This window comes from Nicotiana attenuata, chromosome 5 (assembly GCF_001879085.1).
Source record: "Nicotiana attenuata strain UT chromosome 5, NIATTr2, whole genome shotgun sequence".
NCBI lineage: Eukaryota > Viridiplantae > Streptophyta > Magnoliopsida > Solanales > Solanaceae > Nicotiana > Nicotiana attenuata.
This window is the reverse complement of record NC_031993.1, coordinates 39,765,360-39,789,410: the sequence shown is the minus strand read 5'-3', so window position 1 is coordinate 39,789,410 and position 24,051 is coordinate 39,765,360.

Below are 24,051 nucleotides of genomic sequence, written 5' to 3'. Positions count from 1 at the left end.
GTTCATAAGTTAGGGGTGTACTTGTTGGGTTTTTTGTATTTAATATATATTAAATACATAAAAGAGGGTGAATAAGAAACGGAGGAAAACGAAATTTTTTAGTGAAATTTTAAGTTTTCCCCCTTGGCAAATGGACATTGTCCCATATTGGAAGAGGAAGAGGCTTTTTATGGGTATATAAGCAATTGCTCTTCTTCTAGCTCTTAAAGAGTTGAGAAGAAGGCAACCCTCGCGCCGTCGTTGTCGTTGCTCGCTCGGCTCGGATTCGGATTCGGATTTGGATTTGGTCAAATGATCGATTGTTAACTTTTTGGACCAAATTAATTTGTTAATAGTAAAATATTAACAGAAATGTTATTAAATATTTGTTTTAATAACAGAATAATAATATTAAAATAAATATTAAATCCTCCAATCCCTTTTTCTGTTTTGGTAACAGAAAATTAACTACCCTCTTCAATTTTCCCTCTTTATTGTTGAGTAAATAGCCATTTATGTAATGGCATTTATGCTGTGGCCGTTTTGCATAAACGGCCATTTTGAAGAGTTGCACCTCTTTAGATTCCAGCCCAACTTTGGCTATAAATACAAGGCTATTCTGCTCAGAATTTCCATACGATTTTCTGAGTTTCTCCTCCTTCTTCTGCATACTTTTAGCATCAAAGAAAGCAACAATAAGTGTGATTTGCTACCGAACTTTGTGTTCGCTGAAACACCGGGGTTTGAAGTACCACTACACCAGTGTGTAATTCGTTCTATCCTGGGAGGAAATAATCCATAACCTTGGGTACTAGGAGGGGATTAAATTTCTTAAGGAAACACTGTGAATTCAGTGGGCTCAAATTGGTTTTCTGTTTGTGTTCATTTCTGTTTATGTTCATTTCTGTTTATGTTCATTTAAATTTTCAAAATTATTTTACAAATACAGTATTCTAACAAGCTTAAGGAATTACGTATTTTCTGTATTTGTACTCACTGTTTCTGGAGAGTAAAACCTTTGTGGTTTAGTACTCTATTAAAATCTACGTGATTTTTTGTGTCATTCTTTTAAAGAAATGACTAATGATAATGTGAACCAAGCTATTCCAGTGGTGACTGCCAATGCCTCAACGAGCGAACGACACCGGCAGCATTGGCACCGGCGGAGAAACCCGAAAAATTTTCCGGGATTGATTTCAAGCGCTGGCAGCAAAAGATGTTCTTCTATTTGACTACTCTAAGTCTCCAGAAGTTCATCAAGGAAGATGTTCCTGTGTTGTCCGATGAAACTCCAGAAACGGAACGTTTTCTTGTGATTGAGGCGTGGAAACATTCAGATTTTTTGTGCAAGAAGTATATTCTAAGCGGGCTGGAGGATGCTTTGTATAACGTCTACAGTGGCGTGGAAACGTCAAAAGAACTGTGGATTGCGCTTGAAAAGAAATACAAAACCGAAGATGCCAGGTTGAAGAAGTTCGTTGCTGCAAAGTTTTTGGACTACAAAATGGTAGATAGCAAGTCTGTTATTACCCAAGTCCAGGAATTGCAAGTGATTATTCACGATCTCCTTGCTGAAGGTATAAATCAAATTAATACTGATATTGAAAGTAGTAATCTTAGTACTTTTACTAACAGAAATTTCATCGAAGGTCTTGTCATCAATGAAGCATTCCAAGTAGCAGCAATGATTGAGAAGTTGCCTCCTTTGTGGAAGGAGATGTCCCTTGAAGATCTCATTGTTCGATTGAGAATCAAAGAGGACAACAAAGCTGCTGAAAAGAGAGGCCGTAGAAACTCAACAATAATGGGAGCAAATATTTTTGAAGAGAACAAAAAGAGGAAGAAGGCTTCTGGACCAAAATACAACCCAAGCAAGAAGCGGTTCGGTGGAAACTGCTACAACTGTGGAAAAACCGGACACAAATCTACGGAGTGTCGTGCTCCAAAGAAAGACAAGAAGAAGGGTCAAGCAAACATGGTTGAAAAGCATGATGATGTTGATGACTTATGTGCCATGCTTTCCGAATGCAACTTGGCGGGCAATCCTAAAGAGTGGTGGATTGATTCTGGAGCCACTCGCCATGTTTGTGCTGTTAAAGAAGCTTTTGCTACTTATGCTCCTGTTGGACCCGATGAGACGATTTCTATGGGAAATGCTTCAAAGGCCAAGATTGAAGGATGTGGGAAGATATTTCTAAAAATGACTTCCGGCAAAGTGGTGACTTTGAACAACGTCCTTCATGTTCCCGAGATTAGGAAGAATTTAGTCTTTGCTGGACTTCTTGTTAAGAATGGTTTTAAACGTGTTTATGTGTATTAATTTTCAAATAAAGATAAATTTTATACATTCAGATGTTAAAAATCAAACAGTCTTAATTATTTAGTATTCAGATCTTAATACACATCTTGATATTCAGATGTGTATTCAGATTCAGACGTCTTAATCTTTAAAAAAAAACAAATGAGGCCCAAGTGTTTTTATATCGTTATGATTAAGAGAAAGTACACTACTTTTTTATTATTTTTTCCGTCGTAAATATAAAATTTTCTATTTATGGTTTTTGCAGTTTAAGTGGACTTTGATGCTCTGTTAACCCAGAGTTGAAGTGGTTTCCTCTTTGCAAAACTTGAAAATGGTTTCTTCTTACAGAGACTGTCAACCTCTTGGCATCATTGACAAGTAAGAAAGCAAGTTAATGTTCAATTCAAGCAGTAGAATTTGTATTTCAGGTTGGTCATTCTTAAACTCTTTTTCTGAAGCTCTTTTTCCTTCTAAAATTCGCAGAAATCGAGAGGCCATGGTAGAATTATTGTTCTACAGGCCCTATTAGGAACACAAGAAAGATACTGATTTTGAGGAACATTTTATTGACTATGTGCTAAATTAATTATAGTTTTCATTCCGGTTGAATCTATGAAGTGCTTTCTATCGTAAATCGGATATCTAGCTGCTTCTCCTTTTCTCCACCAAATGAGTTTCTAATTGGATTATTGCTGCAGTAAGTTGTAAATTATTTATATGCCAAAACCAACTTATTCTTGAGTAGATTTCTATTTAGCTTTTAATATGCATGAATGTTTGTAGAGACTAAGAAGTACACGGAGCAATTCTGTTATATATCTCTTTGGGATTTAGAGCTTACTGAAGTTTTGGGAACAACTAATATTCCAAACTACTTTCGTGAGAAGATATTGTTATAAATGAATAGTCAGGATGCTTTCTTCTATGCTTCAAATAATTAAAGTCATAATATTTTGATCATCTTTTCTTTGTCTTCTCCCTTCACCGGAAGGACGTGAGCTTGTTTTTCATTCTCAGTTGAACAATGCTTTATTTTATTATTACATTTGAATAATGTAACTCACCGTAGAGTATGCATCAATAAGTCCGCCATGATATCAGCTTCAATTTTATAGTTATGCTCGTTCTTGTAATTTCAAAATTAACTGAAGATCAGAAACACGTATTCTCAAATTGTTTATTGCATTTTCTTAGTTACAACTTTAATTGATTGTTTGTTATATGACAATTAATTTATGCCTCACTTTTACATTTTTTAAATTATTTATTTTGCCAGATATAGTTTCAAACATTTATAATATTGGGCCCGTACGGGCCATCACTGCCTAGTACTATAGACAAGGACCTCCATGCTTGGTAGGGATCAGATGAAAACCTCGTTGACTTCAGTTCGAGTTATAATTATACAAATTAAAAATTAAAGAACATTTATCAAGTGAACACCTTTTCTTACATGCGAAATTAGAATTTAAGTAAAAGTTGCACGGCCGTCCTATTTGGTCACCCTCATTTAACATGTATCCACTTTTTAATTTTTCTTTTAACTTGTATCCAAAGTTTAAATAACTTCAGGTCTTTTTCTCCTCTTTCTTCTTCTTCTTCTTCGGGTGACGATGATTTTATATGGTATTTATGAACATATTTCAGGTAGTTTATGATGTATTATAATGGTGAGCTGTTGTGGCACTTTATTTTTTACAATTGCTTAGGGTTTCTTCTTTTTTTTCCTTTTCTTATTACAACATGGGTTCGTCAGATTTATTGTTGTTTTGACAAATTGATGATTGAGGTTTGTTCTTGATGATATTTGGAGGTTACGTTTCAAATTTGAGCTCATTTGGAGTACATTTAGGTACTAAATTGTATATTGGACTATTAAAATTCGAAGAGCAAATTTCTGTCTCTCGGTAATTTGCACTTCAGGTCTATTTGGCTTTAAGTGCATGAAAATGTTGGTTGCATTTCAGACCTTTTGGCCTTAAGTTCATCTGAAGTGCAATTTTTCACTACAGGCTTATTGGCCTCAAGTGCATGAAACCATTGGTTGCACTTCAAACCTATTTGGCCTTAAGTGCATCCGAAGTGTAATTTTTCACTTTAGACTTGTTGGGCTTAAGTGTAGGAAAGCATTTGTTGCACTTCCTTTTGGCCTTAAGTGCACCCGAAGTGCAATTTTTCACTTCAGACTTATTGGCCTTAGGTGCATGAAACAATTGGTTGCACTTCAGACCCATTTTGCCTTAAGTGCATCTGAAATGCAATTTTTTCACTTCAAACTATTTTTTTTTAAAATTCAAACCCGATAAGTTTGAAGTTGATTGTAAAGTGGTAGACTTGCAAACTTTTTTACAAAGTGAGTATAGGTTCAATTGTGACCCCAAAATCGGGTATAGATGCAAAAGCCTTGGATTTAAAATTTATAAATTCTGAACTTGTCATCAAATCCAAAGTCCGTCTTAGCTACTATATATATATATATATATTCTTTCTAATTAATAGCCCGTTTGGCCAAGCTGCAAAAATCAGCTTATTTTGAGAAGTGTTTTTTTTCAAAAGTGCTTTTCTCAAAAGTACTTTTGGTGAGAAGCAGTTTGTGTTTGGCTAATTAGTTTGAAAAGCACTTCTGAGCAGCAATTAGTGTTTGGCCAAGCTTTAAAAAACTGCTTCTTAGTGTATTTTTCTCAAAAGTGCTTCTCAAAAAGTGCTTTTGGAGTAGAAACTACTTTTTCTGTCTTCTCCAAAACTGCTTCTGCTTCTCCTCAAAAGCACTTATTTTCCTTCCAAAAGCTTGGCCAAACACCTCAATTTTTGGCCAAAAGTGCTTTTGGCCAAAAAAAGTACTTTTGGCCAAAAAGAAGCTTGGCCAAACAGGCATAAGTATAGGATCTAAGCAAAAGCTACCCCTAGGTAATAATATAATACATTAGCTCCACCGCTGCCTATTAGCGCAATTCACAAAGAATCAATAATAAATCATGATTGTATTTGTACCGAAGTCTAGTGGTGGCAAAATAATCAAAAAGACAATCATCCATCTGTATTATTCACTAAAAGATAGGTTAGAAATGAATTTTTTAAAAATAGGTCACATATTGTGAAAATTCATATTATCCACTTAAAAAATAGATAACCAACGAATTTTAGCTTTTACATTTGCAAAGACTCAAATTAGGGGTTTCTCAAATTTGAGAGACTAAAAATTCTCTCAAAGCAATCACATTTAAGAAGACATGGATATACAAGTATCCATATTATTCATCGGTTAACTTATTTTCTGTCCGTGTTAAATATGAGTTGATCGAATATTTTAATTTCTTAGCTCACAAGTTCAATCCGAGTTTTTCATATAAGAGGATTGAAAAACGCCCCAAGTTATCTTAGCTCACAAGTTCAATCCGAAATTAAAAAAAAAAATTGGGGTCCCTCTTGTATAAATTTCTAGCTTCGTCGCTAAGAAAATATATATTTAATATGCATTACATTAAAATAACAATCATAAAGATAAGGTAATTTTAATTGACTCTGATTACTTATTCTACTTATAATTTTAATGAACTCTAATTACAATTTATACTAAATTTTACATAATTTAAGTTATAGCTAAAATCATAAATAAAATTTGTTATTCTTTTATTAAAAAAATTATAAACAAAGAAAAGTATTTGACAATATTTTTTTTAAACTAGTTGATTGTTTATATACTTTTTCACATTAACTTCTTTTTTAATTCAATAACAAAAAAGTAACTTCTTTTTTGAAAAATTAATACTTTTCTCTGTTCTATATATAAGAAACTGACAAAGTTTAGAATACGAAGATGAATGAATTTGATTTCCAGTACAAATTCAGGTGGTATTTGTACATCATGCTCCCTTAAAATTTATAATTTAAGAAAATGATATTTTTAGATCTCTTACGTGTAAAAGACATATCTATTATGCGTAAAAGTACATCTCCCATATGTAAAGAAAGAGTTAGGGTCATAAAACTAAAAATAAATTTGTAAAGAATTACAAAACCAATTGACCCGTCTGAATCCGTTCCTTTACAATTTATAAAGTAAGAAAATAATATTTTTTAGATCTCTTATGTATAAAAGACAAACCCCTTACTTGTAAAAATAAATCTCCCATGTGCAAAAAACGATTTAGGGTCATAAGACTAAAAATAAATTTGTAAAGAGTTACAAAACCAATTGGCCCGTCTGAATCCGTTCCTTTACAATTTATAATGTAAGAAAATACCATTTTTTAGATCTCTTATGTATAAAAGACAAATCTCTTACGTGTAAAACTAAATCTCCCATATGTAAATAAAGAGTTAGGGTCATAAAACTAAAAATAAATTTGTAAAGAGTTACAAAATTAATTGACCCAATAATTCGTGCTATTTGTACATCATGCCCCTTTATAATTTTGAATTTAAAAAAATGACCTTTTTAGATCTCTTACGTGTAAAAATAAATCTCCCGTGTGTAAAAAAAGAGATAGGGTCAAAAACCTAAAAACAAGTTTGTCAAGAGCCAAAAAACCAATTGACCCCATAAATTTAGACACCCGTTCCTAAAATTTTCAAAAATAAAATTACAATGTGAAAAAGTATATAAAGCAATCAACTAGTTAAAAAAAAAAAAAACTATTGTCAAATACTTTTCTTTGTTTAAGAAATTTTTTAATAAAAGAATAATAATTTTTATACATACTACTTTACATAGTTCTAAAATATATAAGTTACGAAAGTTAAAGAAGGCGAAAGAGAAATAAAGGTTAGAAGAAATCCTATTATTTAGGCTATTCACAAATGACCAAACTGACAAATCGTTGATACCCTCAAATTCTCGTAGTAAAACGTGGTACAATACCACGTTTTACATAAATCGTGGTAAAAAATTGCGTTTTATATAAAATGCGGTACAGTATTGCATTTTACCTTAGCGGTCCAAACGGCCGTTAAGGTAAAACGCGGTATTGTACCGCGTTTTATATAGAAAAGCAACTTTTTTTACACTGTAGAAATGTATTTTGAGACAAAAAAGTTGGCATTTAGGTTTCGGACTCCTCGTACCACTGTCCTTGAGTTCTAAGGAGACAGGAAACCAAGTCTGGTTGAAGAGACATGGCCGTTAGACTAGAGCGTGATTAACAGTTCCTACGCCCCTCGAGTCATGACGCAGTAGATGATCGTTCTCAGCCCCTAATCATGGTTGCTGGGATGGTCTAACAGCTGTCTGACAAATTCAAACAAAAAAAAAACATAGCCTTTAACTTTTTGATTGAAACTAAGGTACACCAAACAATATAGAGAATTAAATTCTCTATCAGTTTCCATAGTAAATAAGCAACAAATAAAGAACACACGATATTTACATGAAAAATTTCCTGATGAAGGTATTAAAACTTACGACCTACCCTACTAGGATTTCAACTCCACTAAATTAAGTAAACTTCATACAATCTATTGCAATCTAGGAATTAAACTATTAATCCTTCACCCTTACTAACTCTACTGTAAGCCTTTTGTAATAACACAATTACAAAGCAACACTTTTGACTAACTCTACTCAAACAACCAAAACAATCTAGAAAGGCGTGTAAGTTTACAAATAAGGAACAAAAGACAAAGACTCAACAAACAAAATGACGCAAGACATCTTCGGTTTTGGGATCTGGTCCTTGGTTTGTAGCAGCTTTGTTCTTGAGTGCACCATGAGAACATAGTGACAGCTGGCACTTGAGAAGATAGGTTTTACAGATTGTCAAGTGTTAGGTTGTTGTGGCCAAACGCACACGCAAGTATACGCGGTCCTCAAGTAATAAAGTGACTAAAAGTCGGATGCCGAACCCACGAGGACTTGCGATTAACTATTAACTAAATTAGACTATCCAACTATCTAAACAAGGATTAAACCCAAAAGTAGTAATGTTAAAGTAATTAAACTAAAAATAAAATAACTAATGAACTTTAAACAGAGGAAGAACAGATTTTTATATTATCAATGTGATAAAAACGATATAGGGTTATGGGCTATCTAACATTCCTATTGTACTCTTCAATTGAGTTGACTAACTACTTTATCTAGTTTATTGATTAACATGGTTAATACTGCTCATAAGAATCTGTCGAGTTCTTACTCGCATATTCAAGCTAACCTAACGCCTATATGTCTATGGAATTAGAACTAATAAGAACGCATATATAATTCCTGTAAATCAACCAAGCAAGGCAATTAGGTATATGTCGATCCTAACCACGAATCCATTCCCCGATGCCTGGGTTCAAGAACTTGCTCTATTCAATCCTGTCGCGCCACCTTTTTTCCCTCCTCGCGGCGAGAAGTCCGGGTTTCGACATTCATGGGGGTAATAACTCATTTCTTTTTGGGAATCGGGCATTTGAAGAGTCGCCACCTAACGGATTACGATGCCTTAGGGCATCTAGAGCAATTAACTCTTAGACTGGTTTGCATTACCAGAGATTGGGTAAGGGCTCGAAATAACCTCGAGGGGAAGGTGTTAGGCACCTCTCTTGGTCCACAACTGTGGGTCCCGGCCGAACTTATACTTACGAATTAGTCCAAAAATAAATAATCGAAGCAAGTAATTGTAGGCGGAGCATGTTGGGCATTGTATAATTCAAATAATAAGACAAGAATTTAAACAAGTTGTGTGCAGGAAAGTAAAGCTTCAAGTAAAGAGAATTTGGGAGAGGGGTCCTAGGTTGGTTAGCCTATAGGATCACATTAGTACAATGCCCGGTAATCTCTCCTTAGAAAAGGGGCTACGCGTGGCATTAGCGCACCGGTCATCATATCCATATCTACCATTCCCATCCCCTTAGTGGTCATGCAAAGCGAGTGATGGTCAGTGATCTCTATTGCGTGCTGCTACCCGTCCCTTCTTAATGGTCTTGGAGAGATTTAAGACCTATACCTATAGGTGGTTCTAGACAGACCCCTAAGGTTTAAAAGGTAAAAATACTAAGGCGACAAGAAATAACACATAGGACTCTTAGCAAGAAAGAACAGGAGGGAGCAAATAAGAGGCTCAGTTTACCTCCATAGGTAAGACATGTAAACAGCACGACTCAAACACAAATAAGGGCCTTTTGTTAAACAGTATCCTAAGGCAGGATGTCTAAACGAGTATGAAGAAGACAAGCAGTTTATTTTTATAAACTCAGAAGTAAAGCCTGTCAGCTACCTACTGATTTTTTAAAGCCTGTTAAACCAGAAGAACATTAAGTCACAGAAACAATTTCAGAGTTGCAAGATTCGAAAACGTCCTATAGGCTTTCCTATACGCGACATACAGATGAATACATTTTAAAGTGAAACAAGGCAGGTTTAAAACGGACTTTTAATCCCTATAGGCATGCTGTCTAATAATAGATTAAAGCGGTTTCGAAAGAACTCGTTTCAAGAAAATAAACCATTAATTAAACCAGTTTCGAAGTGGACTGAACGTAGACTGGATTGAATTAAACTAGTTTAGATCGACATGCATAATTTCTGGTGGCATTCCTTATAGGCATGATATCTAGTTGTTTAACACTGATTTCAGAAACTTTGCAGGCATGAAAAACATGTAAACACTTATTGTAACAGAGGCTAGGTTAAATTATATCCTATAGGCATGGCATCTACTTGTGAAACTGATTTTAAGACTTATAAACATGATTTCTATTATGAATCACTTGAAACCTTTAGGCATGATTTCTAACATGGCGAGACAAACATGAAATGATGTGAAATTCCTATAGGTATGTTTTCTAGTTAGTAAGGAAATCATATCAAAATGTAAAGTCCTATAGGCATGGTTTCTACCCGTATTATCCCACAAACATGTAACTACCCACCCCTTTTCACTAATTACCCCCAATATTCTTTTACAAATTATTACATGCCATATGAATGAAATAAGAAAATAAGAAGTTATTCTATAGGGAGCCTTCAATTAGGCTCGGGTTTCCAAAGCCTCCAATAGCCTCAAATGCCCAAATTCCATAGACAATGTCATAGTGCATGTGCATCAAAGTTCCCTAAGGATCTCAAAGAGCCCGGGCAGTGCTTATACCTAGACTTGGTAATAAAATTGAACAAGTGCAGTGTGGAAGGGCCAGCCTCAGTATGCCAGAGTTCAGAAGGCTCTCAAGTGGATCCCAAGGCAGTACACATACTGGAGGGGCCCAGAACTCATTGACTTAGGAGTAGAGTGAGAGTGCTTGACACAGTTTGAAAGTTTTTAGTAGGGAAACAATATTAAAAGAGACTTGTTTGAAACAACTTTGTAGAGTAAAAGTGAGAGTCATGTAGTAAGACAACCTTAAAAGGAGAGAGTTACATAATCAAGCAACAGTAAATCAAACATGGAGTCTAAAACCACATCAGCAATGCTCATAGGACCAAAACAGGGGAAAGAAACTGCACACAAGGGTGATGGGGATTGGGGACACATAGAACATATAATTGTAAACACAGAACATGCAAAAGTCTTAGGAATTGGTGCAGACATGCTCAGACACAACTGACCAAGCATAGTCACATAACCAGCAATGCCTGAGGGGGTTTAGTATAGGCATCATATGATTTAAGCCTAATCTCAGAACCATACAAGTCAAGAGTGCGGACTACATCATATGAGGAGCATGCTCATACTGATCCTAAGGAAGGGGGTTCATAATATGCTAATTATGTAATCATATTAACTGTAAATTTCACAGTAAACCATAAGTAAAAGCAAACTAGAAACAGGATGAACTCAAGTAATAAAAGAACCATATTATTGTTGAAACTTGAATTGAAACTAGAACATACCAGTAAAGAGGACAGTAAGCAAAAGTTAAGGAGCAGGAGAGAATAATAGTTAGCCTTGGCTTGTAGCCGGCTAACTCAGAATAAGAGCAAGTAGCACAAAGAAAGAGCATAAAGTTTAAGTGTGAGAGAAAGAGCTTTTGAACCAAAGTGTTCGTGTGTTGTGACTGTGGAAGAGAGCCATTTATATAGTAGTTTGAAAAGTGGTTAAAAATAAGGTAAGAATCAAATTGTTCAGTAATTATAGAACCCAGAATAAAAATTAGTTCGAGTCTCCCCTTAATTAAGGGAATCAGTGCAAACGGTAAGAGCAGGTGACAAGGAAAGAAATCATACATAGCTGGAGTATAACAAATAAGGAAAGATTTCAAAATAGTTCAAGTATAGAACAGGTAATTAGGGCTAGGTTCAGAAAATTTTAATTAAGGAAAGAATCAGTTAGAATGAAGTAACAATGCTGGCAAGGCAAGGGAAAATTAATTAAGGCAAGCAAATTAATCAAATTAAGTGGAAAGGTAGGAATCGGATGTTTAAAGGAAAGTGTTCAAATCAAACCAAGAAACAGGAAATTCCAGAATCAATCAAAGAGAAGGTCATGAAAAAAAAGTCAGCATGTTTAATATATAAATAGAGTAAGATATGGATAGTCAAGAATCGGCACACAACTCTAGCAAACATGAAAGTTAAACAATACTGAATCAGTGAGAAAGATGCAAGTCTTGATGTGAACAGTCAAGATGAACACAAGCACATAGAATCAGTGCAAGTTTAGGCTAAGAAACTTAGTAGAAGCATATCAAGGCGAGGCAGTCACTAAAAATCACCAGAACTCAAAAATGAGAATCGGTCAGTCATGCTAATACACAGAAACCAAATGAAGAACCCTAAAAATTAGGGCTTTCAGCATAGGCGAGTTAAAGTTATAGTAAACTCATAGAATCAGTCAAAATATGTAAGAAATAGAAGTTCAAACATAAAGAATCAGTTTAAACAAAGTTTTGGAAGAAGCTCCGAAAACCCTAATTTTAGAAGAAGGTGAAAACACTTTGAAATCGATGATTCTTGTAAAAAGGATTCAAGAATAGTGTAAAACATCAAAGAAACAGACTCGAATCTTTTTAAAATCGTACAGATCTAGGAGATATGGGAAGAAATTAGGGTTTCAGAAGAAACCCAAATAGAGGTGAAAGAACCTGTCTAGAACCCCAAAGATCGTGACAAATATAGTGTGATTTTGCTCGAAATCACACCGAAGTGGCCAAGAACAACCACATAGCAAACCCCAGATGCAAGTCGGCGTGGCCCAGGGCCCTTGAAAACCTTAGAGAAGGCAAGCGTGGCATGAGAGAAGCCATTGGAGGCTTAGGAGTCGATGAGAAGTCACCGAAGATGACCGGAGAAGAGAAGTCGGCGGTTGAAGATTAGGGTTAGGTTGAGAGTGTTTTCATAGCAGAGGGAATTTTAGGGCGGCGGATGTAGAGAAGTGATTAGGGTTAGGGGGTCGTTTCGAATTAAAAAGGTAAGTTTTAACGATGGCCGTTGATCTTTTAGACAACCAAGATCTGATGGGGTCTTGGGTCGGGTAGTTTGGTTAGAAATTGGGCTAAACTTGAAAGGCAAATCTGGCTATATTTTAAATACCCAATTTTTCCCATATAATTTATAATAAATAATAAATAATTTATGGAAAATAATTTGTGTACTAAAATGAGTTAAAATAGATATTTAAGATATTAAAAATATAGGATTCCAATTTTATGCATATAAATGTAATTATACATTAATAAGGCTAATATTGTAATTATATGCAATTTAGCTTTAAAAATATAAAATGCAATTATAAAAATGCACAAAAAAATATTTTAACCATATTTTGGCATATATATAGAATTTAAATGACTAAATCACCACAACAATAATTTGAGGGGTAATTATTGGAGATTTTATGAATAAAAGGGAAGGAGATAAATCAATTTAAATCCTTAAAATTATGGGAAAAATTATAAAAAACCTTGTGCATGATTATATGTGCCATTTTGAAAGTATTTATATATATAAAAAATATAAAGGAAAAAATTGGGTATCAACAGTTGCCCCTCTTTACCCGGGAAGGATGAAAGAGTTTTCGGGTAAAGAAATGTGCGAAACGGTTCGAGAGGTTAGACCGCACTCTGGCTTCTGAGCTGCCTATATATCCCTGGTTTTACAGGAATCAGGCTGGACAAATGAACGGTTTTATAGAAGGGGTTAGGCTCGATGTGGTCGAGAGAACTCGAGCGGGATCGCTTCTTCTGGGATAGTCGTTGCTTGCCGGGTTTCCTACAAATAGAAGCAATACAAGCGTATACTATGCATTAAACATGATGCAAGTTCCATTCGAACCATGAAAGTTGTCTTTGGATGATTAAAGATGACGTCCTTGGACCATGACGTCCTGGGCCATCAATTATTTAGTGAGGGATTCGCAGGACATGCAATGCTGTTCTTGGTCCATGAAAATGGTGCCTCCGAACCATGACGCCTTTGAATAATGATATGCAATTTTGAGAGATCCTCAGGCCATGGCATGGTGCCTTCCGTCTATGAGGATGATGCCTTTAGACTATGACGCCTTTGGATAGATTGGAGATATTCCAGCCCATGATATGCAATAGTATGATGTTAATAAGACAAGGCTTAGTCTTGTGAAATGGAGGGCAGAGATTAGCCCGATCAAAAAGCAAATAAATAATACTGAAAATAGAGCAATATTAGTGCGAAAAGGGACAGTGCTTAGTCCTCATGCAATAGGGAGGCAGGGATTAGCCTCATTCAGTATGGAGTTGGTGAGTAGACTCATGCAAGATAGAGTCAAGGATTAGACTCCTGCAAGTAGGGAGTCCAAGATTAGACTCATGCAAATGGGGAGTCAAGGATTAGACTCATGCAAATATGGAGGCAAGCATTAGCCTCATGGAGCCAAGGATTAGACTCATGCAGGATGGATTCAAGGATTAGACTCATGCAAATATGGAGTCAAGGATTAGACTCATGCAAATAGGGAATCAAGGATTAGACTCATGCAAGCAAGGAGTCAAGGATTAGACTCATGCAAATAGGGAGGCAAGGATTAGCCTCATGCAAATGTGGAGGCAAGGATTAGCCTCATGCAAATGTGGAGGCAAGGATTAGCCTCATGGAGTCAAGGATTAGACTCATGCAAACAGGGAGTCAAGGATTAGACTCATGCAAATGGGGAGGCAGGGATTAGTCTCATGCAAATATGGAGCCAGGGATTAGCCTTATGCAGATGTACGGGACAGGGATTAGTCCCATGCAAAATGCAGAGGCAAAGATTAGCCTCATGAAAATATACGGGACATGGATTAGTCCCATGCAAAAAGCAAGAAGCGAATAAGGGTAGCATATGTCTTAGCTGGAGATGTGTTCGGTGTTCCTAGCGATCTTGCTACAGGGATGTTATCGTTATGTCAGATGTGCCTGCGTTTAAAAAAAAAATTGTAAGTTTTGTGGGGGGAAGGTTGGTTCGTGCTTCTGTTGGCTGGCTTTGCTTTGCTCCGTTCTGAAAGCCTTTTGAGTTCCCCTGGGTGATACCTGACTGTAATAAAAATAGAGTTCTCGAAAATATGCAATTATTGATAAAAATAGAGTTATTATTTAGAAAACATAGTGAAATATCACTTTTTTTAGATGAACTAGTAACTGTAACAAATTTCAGAGACATTGCAACTTTCTCATATTGGAATTTTGAGGGTCCTCCTCAAAATTCTGCCCCAATTTGGTAGATGATCTTCAACCGTTTGCAGACGATAGGCCCTGCCGGACTCCCTTCGGAACTTTGAGAGTCCTCAAAATTCTGCCCCAGTTTCCTAACTGATTTCTGACCGTCTGACATATGTTGGCGTTGGCTGGACTTCCTCCGGAATTTTGAGGGTCTTCCTGAAAATTATGCCCCAGTTTCTGATCTTGGGGGAAATGAAAATTTTATTATGATATGATCGAACCCATAAGGCTGCCTACGTATAGTCAAGCGTAGTTCAATTACATCAGATGAGGAAATGTAAAATAATCTAAGCATAATATCTTTTGACTGCGTCTGAATTGATCGGTTTTGGCCAGATTTCTTCATCCATTTCTGCAAGTATGAGTGCTCCTCTTGTTAGCACCCTTTGGACCATGTACGGACCTTGCCAGTTGGGAGAGAATTTCCCTTTGGCTTCATCTTGATGTGGGAAGATTTTCTTCAATACCAGCTGTCCTGGTGCGAACTATGTTGGTTTGACCCTTTTGTTGAAAGCGCTAGACATTCTGTTCTGATAAAGTTGGCCGTGACATACTGCATTCATCCTCTTTCCATCGATAAGAGCCAATTGTTCATAGCGACTTCTTATCCACTCTGCGTCGCTGAGTTCAGCTTCCTGTATTATCCTTAGAGAAGGAATCTCCACCTCGGCTGGGATGAGAGCTTCGGTACTATAAACCAACATGTACGGAGTTGCCCCGATTGATGTGCGAATCGTGGTGCAGTCCCTAACAGGGCAAAGGGTAACTTCTCATGCCATTGTTTGTGGTTCTCTACCATTTTCCTTAGTATCTTCTTGATGTATTTGTTGGCGGCTTCTACGGCTCCATTCATCTAAGGTCTATAGGCTGTGGAATTCTTGTGCTTGATTTTGAAAGCTTCACATATAGCTTTCATCAGATCACTGTTGAGGATGGCGGCGTTGTCAGTAATAATGGACTCAGGAACTCCGAATCGGCAAACAATCCGGTCTTTGACAAAGTCCGCGACGACCTTCTTGGTTACAGCTTTGTAAGATGCAGCCTCGACCCATTTTGTGAAGTAATCGATGGCGAACATAATAAACCTGTGTCCGTTTGAAGCAGTGGGCTCAATCGGACCAATAACATCCATCCCTCAGGCGGCGAATGGCCAAGGTGAGCTTTTTGTATTGAGCTCGTTTGGGGGCACTTTTATCATGTCGGCATGCACTTGACATTGAAAGCATTTGCGGACATACTGAATGCAATCCGTCTCCATGGTCATCCAAAAGTAACTTGCCCTGAGTATCTTCTTGGCCAAGACGAAACCATTCATGTGTGGACCACAGGTCCCAGCATGCACATCCTCAAGTAGCTTAGAAGCTTCCTTTGCGTCAACACTTCGTAGTAGACCCAAGTCAGGAGTTCTTCTGTACAAGTTCCCTCCATTGTGGAAGAAGTGATTTGACAGTCTCCGGAGTGTGCGTTTCTAAGTGTGATTTGCATGCTTCGGGTATTCTCCTTTTGATAAGTATTCTTTGATGTCGTGGAACCAAGGCTTTTCATCTGCTTCTTCCTCGACATGAGCACAATATGCCGGTTGATTGAGGATCCTCACCGGAATGGGATCAATGTAGTTCTTATCTGGATGTTGTATCATGGAGGACAAAGTGGCCAGTGCGTCGGCAAACTCATTTTGAATTCTGGGCACATGTCGGAACTCTATCTTTGTAAACCTCTTTCTCAATTCCCGCACATGGTGCAGATATGGCAATATCTTGGAATTCTTGGCGGCCCACTCTCCTTGTACCTGGTGCACAAGCAAATCTGAATCACCGATTACCAGCAACTCCTGAATGTTCATGTCGACTGCCATGTTGAGCCCTAGTATGTAGGCTTCATATTCCGCCATGTTGTTGGTGCAGAGAAATCTGAGTTTAGCCGATATCGGATAATGCTGACCCATTTCTGATACCAAAATTGCTCCGATTCCCACTCCTTTGAAATTTGTGACTTCGTCAAAGAACATCCTCCAACCGTCATATGCTTCGGTGATGTCCTCTCCTATGAATGATACTTCTTCGTCAGGAAAATATGTTTTCAAAGGTTCGTATTCTCCTCCCACCGGATTCTCAGCAAGATGATCTGCCAATGCTTGTCCTTTGACCGCCTTTTGATTCACGTGGACGATATCAAAATCACTTAATAGTATCTTCCATTTGGTCAACTTTCCAGTCGACATGAGTTTCTGGAATATGTACTTCAGACGATCCATCTTGGGTATGAGGTATCTAGTGTAGGCACAGAAGTAATGCCTCAATTTCTGAGCTGTCCAGGTCAAAGCACAACAAGTGCATTCAAGCAGAGAGTACCGCGCATCTTAAGGTGTGAACTTCTTGCTCAAGTAGTATATGGTATGCTCCTTCCTTCATGTTCCATCATGTTGTCCTAAAACACATCCGACGGCTCCATCTAGTACAGATAGATATAGTAGCAAAGGTTGTTCTGGTTCTGGCGGGACCAGAACTGGTGGTGTGGACAGGTATTCCTTGATTCTGTCAAAGGCTTTCTGACAATCCTCTGTCTAGCTTGTCTCAGTATCTTTCCTCAGCATCTTGAAGATGGGTTCACATATGACTGTGGATTGTGCTATGAAGCGGCTGATGCAGTTGAGACGCCCTAGGAAGCTCATTACATCCTTTTTGCTCTTAGGTGGCGGTAACTCCTGAATCGCCTTGACTTTAGATGGATCCAGCTCGATCCCTTGACGACTGACAATGAATCCCAATAATTTTCCCGCGGGAACCCCGGATGCTCACTTTGCGGGGTTCAGTTTCAAGTTGTACCTCCTTAGCCTGTCGAAGAACTTCCTCAAGTCCGCTATGTGATCTGCGACCTTCTTGGATTTGATAATGACATCGTCCACATACACCTCTATTTCTTTGTGTATCATATCATGGAAGATGGTTGCCATGGCTCTCATGTAAGTGGCCCCAGCGTTTTTCAAACCAAATGGCATCATACTGTAACAATATACACCCCATGGTGTAATAAAAGCTGTCTTCTCTGCATCCTCTTCATCCATCCAAATCTGGTGATAACCCGCGAAGCAATCTACAAAGGATTGGAGTTCATGCTTGGTGCAGTTATCGTTCAGGATGTGTATATTTGGCAATGGGAAGTCGTCGTTGGGACTTGCTCTATTTAGATCCCGGTAGTCGATACATACTCTGACCTTCCCATCCTTCTTCGGAACTAGCATAATGTTGGCTAACCAGGTTGGGTACTCAACCACCCTAAGAACTTTGGCTTTGATATGTTTGGTAACTTCTTCCTTGATTTTTAGGCTTATGTCTGGTTTGAACTTTCGGAGCTTTTGCTTGACTGGCGGACACATGGGATTAGTAGGCAACTTGTGAGCTACTATGGAAGTGCTCAAACCGGTCATGTCATCATATGACCATGCGAAAATGTCCTCATACTCTCTTAGGAACCGGACGTACTCTTCTTTCTCTGTTGGTGACAAGTGAATGCTGATGCGGGTCTCCTTGACGGTCTCGGCGTCTCCCAAATTTACTGCTTCGGTCTCGTCCAGATTGGACTTAGGCTTATTCTCAAAATTTTCAACCTCCCCGACAATTTTCTCAGGTATCTCATCCTCTTCCTCTGAATCACTATTATCATGTTGGGTTGCCTCATTACATGTCACAGTTACTGGTTCATCAGGAAAAGTAATAATAATATTGTAGAAAAGAAAAATGTAAAGATAGTAGTGAATAATAAAGAGCAAATTCATTTGATTAAAACTTGAAAAACTATCTAGACAAAGTACGGCTCGATGATTCGAGTGTTCAATTTGAAACAAGTAAAGCTTAAAACAAAATTATGGGAAATCCTAAATGCCTAGAATGGCTTATAGAAGTAAATTCTACCAAGCTACTCAAGGACTCGGCGGGCTCGGGATGGTGTGGCGGTCCAGTTCCTGAGAATGGCTCCCTTCTCCATAGTCTGAATAGTCAGGCCTCCTTCCTCCTCCCCCTCAATTATGGCACTGCAATCCATGTCCTCGTCTTCCAAGAACAAATTTCTCCAACCCTGCTAGCGCTTCTTCTTCCGCGGTACCGCATTTTGTGTCAGCTTGGTGAAAAGCTTATTCCAGACGTGGCACTGGCTGCTGAAGTGGGTACTATGGCCCGCGCCATGGAGGCGACCAATTCCTCTATTCTTGCCATGTGTACTGGTATCCGAGACCAAAGGTAGTACTATGATTTTTCAACTGTATTGGTTTGGTGATACCTTGGAGGTTCTTTCCCAATCCTTTACCGGGTTCATATCCAAACCATGCTAATATGCTTTCTATTTTGTTACTCCACCACTTGTCCTTCTCGACAGCATTGACCCGTTCGATGTGATGGTAGGTTTCCCCTCCTAGCCTTCTTCTATGTCCAATGGCCGGGATGGTCTGACTAGTGTAGATGGGGTTACTTCCATCTTTATGAATGATTACGTCTTGGCGGTTCCATTTAAACTTCACGGCTTGATGTAGCGTGGAAGGCACGGCTCCAGTAGCATGGATCCATGGCCGCCCCAGCAGAAGGTTATATGAGGCTGGTATGTTAAGTACTTGAAATTCAACGTCGAACCAAGTTGGCCCCAATTGCAAACAAAGGTTGATTTCCCCGTTCGTGGCCCTCTAGGACCCATCGAAAGCCTTCACATTCATACTTCCTGCCCGTATCTCATGGAAACCTTTGTCCAACCTTTTAAGAGTGTCCAATAGACAAATGTTTAGGCTCGAACCTCCATCAACCAAGACCCTGGAAATGAACTTGTCTTCAAATTGCACTGTAATATGCAGTGCTCGATTGTGATTCTGTCTCTTGGGTGGTAGCTCATCTTCGTGGAAGATGATCTTTTGGCTTTCTAGTACTTGCCCAACCATGTTGGCCATTTCTCCGCCGGTGATATTATTGGGTACGTAAGCCTCGCTCAACACTTTCATTAAGGCGTTCTTGTGTGCCTCTGAATTCTGCAATAGTGATAGGATAGATATCTGAGCAGGGACTTTGTTTAGATGGTCAATAACAGAGTACTCCTTTGCCTGTACTTTCCTCCACAAGTCATCTGGCCCAGTCTCAATGATAGGTTTCCTAGTAGTGGCCTTCTTACTTCAACCTCCTAGGTGTTCAGGTGTATAGACTATTCCGGTTCTAGTCATTCCTTGTGCCGTGTCAGATTCCTCTACCTTGGCCTTCCCCTATTGCCGAGGCTCGGCGACATAATCCCAGGGTATTGCTTTTGAGTTGAATTGGGGTGTGGTTGATACTGTCATAGTGAAGGGTGTGACCACTTCTACTTCAAATGGAGTGGGGGTGGCTGCGAATGGAGCCACTTCTACCTCGAATGGCACTGATGCAGTTACCTCAGCCTCGATCGGTGCTTGAGTCTGAACGACAATAAGAGTAAGTGTGACTGCAACCTTAGAGTCATCTCCTTCTCGAATAAGCCCGATTGACCCCTCAGGGTCCCATTCTTCATTTGTCTCTATTACATGTATACCATGACCTCTGTGATCAAATGGGATTGTTGCAGACATTAGGTGCGGCCTCCTTTTCTTGTATGACCTTGTTTTCAATTAAAATTTGGATCTTATCCTTCAACATTCGGCACTCAGCAGTGGTGTGCCCTTTCATACCGGAATGGTACGCACAAGTCTTGTTGGAATTGACCCACTGGGATGGATTTTCTAACGCCATTGCGGGAACAGGAGTGACATAACCGGCGTCTTTCAACCTTTCATATAGTTGATCGATGGGCTCGGCAATGGCAGTGTACTGTCTGGGTAGCTTGCGGTCAAAGTTGGGTTGTGGTCTTGGACAATTTTGACGAGCTGATGGTGATTGGAAGTGGGATGGTTGGGAGTTATAAGTCTGATGGACCGAGGCTGGTTGGGAGTATCTGGGAGATGAAGGTTGATGTGTGGGCGGTGATGCTTTGTATGTGGGTGGAGGTGTTTGGTATGTGGGTGGAGGTATTTGATATGTGGGTGGAGGTGTTTGATAGACAAGTGGAGATTTTGGGCCCTGAGCTACCATTACTACCCCAACATCTCTCTTCTTCGATATGCCACCTGACTGTAGTTCTTTATTCGTGGCTTGCAAAGCCTCGAAGTTTGTTACCATTCCGCTCTTGATCCCTTCTTCGATCCTTTCTCCGAGTTTGATGATGTCAGAGAATTTATGATTTTCGATAACCATAAACCTCTCGTAATATTGCGGGTCCTGTGCCCTGACGAAGAATTTATTCATCTGTTCTTCCTCCAAGGATAGACTGACCTTGGCCGCTTCCGACCTCCAACGGGTAGCATATCCACGAAATGTCTCAGTAGGTTTCTTCTTAGGATTCTGGATGTAGAAGACATCCGGTGCATTCTCTGTGTTGAACCTGAACCGGTCCATGAAATCCAATGCCATGCTTACCCGATTAGACCACTTCTTGGGATTTTGGCTGATATACCAAGAAAAAACATCCCCAGTAAGGCTCCTCATAAAGAGCTTCATTCGGATCTTTTCATATTTCCCAACCCCGACAAGTTTGTCACAATAAGTTCTTAGATGAACCCTGGGATCACCTGTACCATCGAACATTTCAAACTTAGGAGGTGTGTACCCTTCTGGTAGTTTGACATCCGGCTGTATGCACAAGTCCTCATAGTTCAAACCCTCTATTCCTCTGTCGCCCTCAACACCTTGAACTCGGCTTGTTAACTTCTTGAGTTCTTCAGCCATGTTTTTGATGAGCAAGTCCTTCTCGGAGGGTTTCGGTGTACAGGAGATTGGTTGGGTAGAATGAGGTATGGTCTCCACATAGATGGGGTTGCTTTGATGGGTGTAGCGGTGGTCATTGGTGGAGCTTTGTGGATCAGGAATGAGTGGTGGTGTGTTTTGGGAAGTGTGGTAAGTGGTGGTTGATGGGTAATGAATTGGTTGATAGTGTTGTTGCGTCGGAGCTGGTAATGGGTTGGGATTCTGGGGTGGAGTTGCCTATTGATTTGGTGCGGGAGGATTTTGTGGGTGTTGGTTTTGTGTGCTTTGAGGAGGTGCTGGGTTCTTAGCGTTCTGTTGGTTGATGTCAGGGACATTCAGGGTAAGTGACAGGTTTGCCAAGTTGCGAACTTGCTCAAGTTCTCCTTGCAGTTCCAATATCATTTGCTCCAGTCTTAAAACCAGATCATTTGGGGCCGGAGTACCACGGCCGTCGGAGGTTTCCGCATTCTCAATATTCTCCTTTCGGATACCACTTAAATCATCCATCTTTGCCTTTCCTTTGCCTTTTGTGTTGCTTGGAGGAGGAGGAGGTGGAGTGCCTCTGGATTTGGTGTGATATGTTGATGCGCCAGTATGATTGAACCAACCTAAGGGGATGTGAATAATAATAAAAATAAGCAAAAACAAAAGGTAACAAGTTAGTGAGGATCCTGAAATGTTTGCAGTATTTAAACACATATTGCAAGAATGTAAATTCGTGTCCTAATTTGGGAGCCTCGTTGTGCCCGAGGTAGCCTAGCGACAAGTATTTGGTCCCAGAAGGACACTCCCAAGATTCGATCTTCCGGACTCCATCATAGAGATCCCCCAGCTCGCGCAGCCCCAGCAGCAGGTAGGCTCTGGCCAAGTGTCCTCCTTCAGGTCCTTCAACGTTCTGGCAATTTTCAATCCTCTTGATGACCTTACCTTCCAGCTCCACTATCCCTCGCTCCAGATATTCCAGTTTCCTGTTGGAAGTGACCGCCATCTCTTTCCACTCCTCGATCAACCTTACATTCCTCTCATGTATTTCCCGGTGTTCATTCTCAGAGTCGTGGACCCTCTTGTGCAGCCTGTTGTACTTAACCTGAGCTTCAGCTTCCTCATCTATGATTCTGTTTCCTCGACCGGCCCCTGGTGTCACCATTCCTTTCAGATTGTCCTCCAACCATGCCGGGTAGAGAGGCTCGTACCCCGCATGATACTTGTCGGGCTTGACGATGTTCTTCTCCACGATGATTTTGCAGTGCCACATGTGCTGAGCCTGGCATTTATAAGGGACGTCGTTGTCTTGAAAGTCTTCCCTGAAATGACCTATCTTGACAACCCTTGGTACAACCTGCTTTCGGCCCGCTTGCCTCATAACTCGCATAGGGACATATGGGTATATCCCCTCAACCCGATTAACACCAAGTGCGGAGCATCCCTAGATCTGATAATAAGCTTGTCTGTCGGGAACCATTCGACCATCCATTGCACCTGTTCCTCTGTTAGGTTGTCAAGAACTCTACCCATTCCTTGGCGCTTTCTGGCTGAGCAAATCTATCTGGAATGTAAGTCATCTGCTTGGGGTGATGCAAGGCGATGTGATCGTTCTAAGCCCTTCGTGGGAATTCTTGGCGGTAGTGACCCTTTTGGAAATGCTCCAACAACCACAACTGCAGTAATAAGTTGCAACCCTCGAAATGATTTACCCCTCTTTGACAATGCTCCAGAGCCCTATAGATGTCGGCTACGATCATGGGGACTATGGTGTACACCTGTCCATTAATCCCTTCCATCAGAGTCTTTGCAACCATAGCCAACCTAGTGTGAATTCTTCCCTTTTTCATTAGGAACACTATCAGGCCTAGGAAACACACAATGAATACAAATACCCTGCGGTGGATATGACCCAGAGAAGTGAGCGAAATCTCATCATGGTAGGTGCGGAAAGATTTGCTATGGCCATACCTCTCGTGTGGGTATTCGAAAGGTATGTATGATTACTTCAAGCACACTAAGTCGACATTCTTCTTCAACCCCATCATCTTCAAAAATCCCCTGCCCGTACGGTTTTCTAGTACCAATAGCCCAGGACTGTCCCAAGTTAATCCCGCAAGTCCTCCAATTTCCTCCAGAAGCGGTGTCATTTCTATGTCGCCGAAATGAAACACTGCCCTCTCACTATCCCAGAATAAGGTGGCACCTTCGATCAGTTTGTTGTTTGGCTCAATATACAACACGGAGGGAAGGTTACCCAGGTGCTTCCTCATATGTTGGTCCTCCCACCAATCTAGAAGTAATGATGGGATGTTGCTAACCATACCGAATCTGGGGACCTCGTGCTTCATTTCCTGAAAAACAAAAGGTTAGACCTTACCCCCACCAGACTCGACTATTATACATTTGTG